The sequence below is a fragment of the Triticum aestivum genome, chromosome 7D, assembly GCF_018294505.1.
Source record: "Triticum aestivum cultivar Chinese Spring chromosome 7D, IWGSC CS RefSeq v2.1, whole genome shotgun sequence".
In the NCBI taxonomy this organism is placed as follows: Eukaryota; Viridiplantae; Streptophyta; class Magnoliopsida; order Poales; family Poaceae; genus Triticum; species Triticum aestivum.
The window spans coordinates 515,162,211-515,167,995 of record NC_057814.1 but is presented as its reverse complement, the minus strand read 5'-3'; positions in this window follow the sequence as shown (position 1 = coordinate 515,167,995).

The following is a 5,785-nucleotide window of genomic DNA, read 5'->3' as shown; positions in this document are numbered from 1 at the left end:
GGCCCATGTTGCTCCACCGACGTACTTCTTCCTCCTATATATACCCATATACCCTGGAAACATCAGAACAGGAGCCAAAACCCTATTTCCACCGCCGCAACCTTCTGTACCCGTGAGATCCCATATTGGGGCCTTTTCCGGTGCTCCACCGGAGGGGGCATTGATCACGGAGGGCTTCTACATCAACACCATAGCCTCTCCGATGATGTGTGCGTAGTTTACCTCAGACCTTCGGGTCCATAGTTATTAGCTAGATGGCTTCTTCTCTCTCTTTGGATCTCAATACAAAGTTCTCCTCGATCTTCTTGGAGATCTATTCGATGTAATCTTCTTTTGCGGTGTGTTTGTCGAGATCCGATGAATTGTAGGTTTATGATCAAGATTATCTATGAACAATATTTTAATCTCCTCTGAATTCTTTTATGTATGATTGGTTATCTTTGCAAGTCTCTTCGAATTATCAGTTTGGTTTGGCCTACTAGATTGATCTTTCTTGCAATGGGAGAAGTTCTTAGCTTTGGGTTCAATCTTGCGGTGTCCTTTCCCAGTGACAGCAGGGGCAGCAAGGCACGTATTGTATTGTTGCCATCGAGGAGAAAAAGATGGGTTTATATCATATTGCATGAGTTTATCCCTCTACATCATGTAATCTTACTTAAAGCATTACTCTGTTCTTATGAACTTAATACTCTAGATGCATGCTGGATAGTGGTCGATGTGTGGAGTAATAGTAGTAGATGCAGAATCGTTTCGGTCTACTTGTCGCGGACGTGATGCCTATATACATGATCATACCTAGATATACTCTATGCTCAATTCTATCAATTGCTCGATAGTAATTCGTTTACCCACCGTAATACTTATGCTCTTGAGAGAAGCACTAGTGAAACCTATGGCCCCGGGGTCTATTTTCCATCATATTAATCTTCCAACACTTAGCTATTTTTATTGCCGTTAATTTTACTTTGCATCTTTATCATAAAAATATCAAAAATATTATCTTATCATATCTATCAGATCTCACTCTCGTAAGTGACCGTGAAGGGATTGACAACCCCTTTATCGCGTTGGTTGCGAGGTTCTTATTTGTTTGTGTAGGTGCGTGGGACTTGAGCGTGATCTCCTACTAGATTGATACCTTGGTTCTCAAAAACTGAGGGAAATACTTACGCTACTTTACTGCATCACCCTTTCCTCTTCAAGGGAGAACCAACGCAGTGCTCAAGAGGTAGCAGGTGGCAGGGCGTTAGGTCAGAGTACATTGGTGTGGATGCCTTCACCTCTGGCCGGCGACCTTCCGCCTCGTCTTTCCGCTCTTCCCCTCCCTCCCCGGCACCATGATCACCAGCCTCTTTGGGTGATAGCCGGGGAGGGATGTTCCCTTGGTGCCTTCGCCTCCCCTCCAGCAGTCTTCTGGCTGAGCTTTGGTGGATGACTCCATCGACGCTTAAGCCCGGGCTTCTTGCTCGCCCTGGAGGTGGTGACCAGGGGACCGCCGCTCTGCTCTTCGTGCCCCTCCTCGCAGCCTCGCCACTCCCGATCTTGTCAGGCCGCGCCCGGCAGGTCACGGCGGGACAGGGATGGGCTCCTGCTTGGGTGTCCTTTTCATCCTCTCCTCTTCCCACCGCAATACGTGGTGGAGGGAAAACGAAAAGAGGAGATTAAGGTACACTTATCTTTTTTCAATCTCAAATATGTAGGCACTTGCCAAATTTTAGTTCAAATAATGTAATCTCTCGAGTCCATGTCTCTGTTCTGTAAGGTTTGTACTTTTATGATCAGCATATTAATGAAAAAGATGAACCTTGTCGGGGACTCGTGCATGTATATGTCCATGCAGAGGTGGAATGCCTCTTTACTTTGAATAAACGAGTTTTCCCCGGCAGGCTATCCTGTCGGTACCCTTTTATTTGTTGCCGGAGAACTGAGCCTACCGAGCAAAAAATAAAGGGACCAGCCCCCCCGCCAATCTCTTTTCACCAAAGGCCTCTACGACCATTCTGGCTGAAGCAACGTTCGAGTCCAGGGATGGGAGCACCTAAGTTTCAAAGAGTGGCGAGGTTTTCTCATGCACAATTATCAGCTTACAGAACACTTATGGACAAGAGGTAGAACTTATCTGTTTGGCTTGCCGGAGATCGCAGTGCTGGTCCATCTTCCCAACTCCCGGTAGAGGCCAAGCCCACGACAGGAACCTGTAGCTTTATGCAGATGGGAATGATGCAAAGATGCGACCTTATCTATATGCATATGCAATGCCCATGAAATGCTTATGCAATGCTCTTGAAATGCTTATGCATGCAACTTTGTCGGGGGCCCCCAGCGCTTCGTTTATTTCTCTGTTGCTCAGGGCCTGCATCTGGCTTTGTACAAGGGGTTAAATGCAACTGAGGCAAGGGCTGTACAAAAGGGTGGCTGCCGGGCAGAGCCCGACAGCGGCGCCTTATGGGTAGAACTTGCGGAGATGCTCAATATTCCATGAGTTTTGCAATTGAATGCCATCTACGTTCTCCAAACGGACTGCGCCAGGTCTGGTGACTCGAACTACCTGGTAAGGGCCTTCCCACTTCGGCGTCAACTTGTTTGAACCCTTGGCGGACAGAACGTGCCTAAGGACAAGGTCACCTTCCTCAAAACACCGGGCATGAACCCTGCGGCTGTGATAGCGACGCAGGGCTTGCTGATAGCGTGCAGCACGAGTAGTAGCCCGGAGACGGTTCTCCTTGAGTAGCACAACATCGTCACGTGTGCTGATCTTGCGCTACTTCATCGTAGGCAAGCATTCGAGGTGCCACGTAAATGAGTTCCGTGGGGATAACTGCTTCTGCCCCATAGACTAGGGAGAAGGGAGTCTGCCAGGTAGCTCGATTTGGTGTCGTTCTGAGGGACCAGAGAACTACCGGCAGCTCATCGATCCACCGCCTGCCGTGCTTCTGCAGCGTATCAAAGGTTCTTGTCTTGATTCCTCGCATCACTTTAGCGTTCGCCCTCTCAGCTTGCCCATTGCTTCTGGCATGTGCGACAGAGGCAAATGAGATCTTGCTTCTGAGGGCATGAACATATTGCATGAAGGCGCGGCTCGTGAACTGGGTGCCGTTGTCAGTAATGATCCTTGATGGGAGTCCAAAACAGCACACCAATTCTTTCAAAAACTTGATAGCTGATTGAGCAGTGACCTTTCTCACGGCAGCTACTTCCGGCCACTTTGTAAAATTGTCAATAGCAACGAACAAGAATTCAAAGCCCCCAGCAGCTCGGGGGAAAGGGCCTAGGATATGGAGCCCCCAGACCGAAAACGTCCATGACAAAGGGATTGTCTAAAGAGCTTGTGCGGGCAGGTGGATGTTTTTGGAATGGAACTGGCAGGCTTCACATTTGGTGACTAGCTCAACCGCATCTTGGAGGGCTGTAGGCCAATAGAATCCTTGCCGTAATGCTTTCCCAACTAATGCCCTTGATCCAATGTGGGAGCCGCACATGCCTTTGTGTATCTCAGCCAGTAGTTCCTTTCCTTCTTCCCAACAGATGCACTTCAATTTCACGCCATTGGGCCTCCTTCTGTATAGAGTGTCATCGACAAACTGATACATACTGGCCCTCCGGGCTACTCTTTCAGCTTCATCTTGGCCATCAGGAAGTTCTTCGGTTTGGAGGAAATGGACTATGTGCCTTGCCCAAGTTGGAGCCTGGGGCTCGGCAACAAGGACTAGCGGCACCTCCTCAACTATGGGGGCACGTTCCTCATTCGCGGGGACCATAGGCCCGGTTGGAAGGTGCGGTCCGGCAAGTGATGAGGAGTTATTTCCGACAGGGTCCCTACCAGGAGCCCTGGGAGGCTCTTTCTCCTTTTCTGGGCCATTGTTGCTTGGGATATGGAGGGCTGAGTAAGATGGGGAACAAAAGTTCCTGGTTCCACAGGAAGCTTCTATGCAGCACACTTTGACAGATGATTAGCTATGTTGTTTTCCGCACGGGGTATGTGCTCTGTTTGCAATCCGTCAAAGCGCTCCTCCAATCTCCTCACTTCCTCAACGTATGCCTCCATCAATGGACTTTGGTAATCCTTGTTGACTTGTCTCACCACAAGCTGTGAATCTCCTCGAATGGTCAGCTTCTTGATTCCCAATTCTGCGGCAACCTGAGCCCGGCAAGGAGCCCTTCATACTCTGTTGTATTGTTGATCGCCTCTTCCCGGGCAAAGTGCATCTGGATGACGTACTTCAAGTGCTCCCCGGAGGGGGCAACAAGAAGCATGCCAGCCCTTGCACCTTGTAGGGAAAGGCACCATCGAAATAGATGATCCATTCTTGGGGCGCTTCCTTGCCGGGGATAACTATTTCCAGCACTTCCTCATCAGGGGTGGCGTCCATTCTGCAATAAACTCTGCCAATGCCCTGCTTTGAACTATTGATGTGCTCTCAAACTTCAGGCCGAAGCTAGATAACTCGAAAGCCCACTCCACTATTCTGCCAGTAGCCTCATGGTTTCGGAGTATCCTTTGCAACAGGAAGCGAGTGACAACCGTGATCTCATGGGCTTGGAAGTAGTGGCGCAATTTCCTTGAGGCCATGATGAGACCAAAGATAAATTCTTGCACACCGGAGTACCTCGATCTAGCTCCTTGTAGCAGGGAACTGATGAAGTACACTGGGCACTGCACCACTTTCTTCTTTGCCGCATCCTTGGGGTCGCCCTCGCTGTCGTGCTCATTTCTGTCCTGATCCTTATTTGGCTCTGCCTGGCCTTGCTCACTTTCTGCTTCTTCCACTTCCCGTTGTGCCACTAAGGCTGCACTAACCACTTGATTGGTTGCCGCCAAGTATAGCAGCAACGGCTCTTGTGGTTTGGGGGCAACCAAGGTGGGCATAGAGGACAAGTAGGCCTTCAACTCTTGCAAAGCTGCATCTGCTTCTGGGGTCCACTTCATGGGCCCTACCTTCTTTAGGATTTTGAAGAATGGCAGGGCGCGCTCAGCAGACTTGGAAATGAATCTGCTTAGTGCGGTAATGCACCCTGTCAGACGCCTCACATCCTTGACTGTCCTGGGCGTCTGGATTTTCTCGCTAGCTTTGATCTTGTTAGGGTTGGCTTCGATCCCTCGACGGGATACAAAGAACCCAAGTAGCTTGCCGGAGGGAACGCCAAACACACACTTCTCCGGGTTGAGCTTCAAGTTGGTCTTGCGCAGATTAGCAAATGTCTCCTCCAAATCCGGGATGAGGGTTGCTCTGTCCTTGGTCTTGACCACAATATCATCCATATAAGCCTCAATGTTTCTGTGCAGTTGTGGCTCAAGACCAATCTGGACTGCCCTTGCAAAAGTAGACCCGGCACTCTTTAATCCAAATGGCATGCAGATAAAACAGTACATTCCACATGGGGTGATGAACGAGGTCTTCTCTTTGTCTTCTTTGGACATGAAGATTTGATGATATCCAGATATGCATCCAAAAAGGAGAGCAGATCACAGCCTGAAGTGGAATCCACAATCTGATCGATGTGCGACAAGGGAAATGGGTCCTTCGGGCAAGCCTTGTTGAGATCTGTGAAATCTATGCAAAGCCTCCATTTCCTGTTAGCCTTGCGAACAACCACTGGATTTGCTAACCATGTTGGATGTAGCACTCCTCTGACCAAACCAGCTGCCTCAAGCTTCTTAATCTCCTCAGCAATAAACTGCTGCCTCTCCAAGGCTTGCTTCCGAACTTTCTACTTGACAGGTCGGGCATGTGGGCAGACATCAAAGTGATGCTCGATTACCTCCCTGGGAACACCGGGGATATCA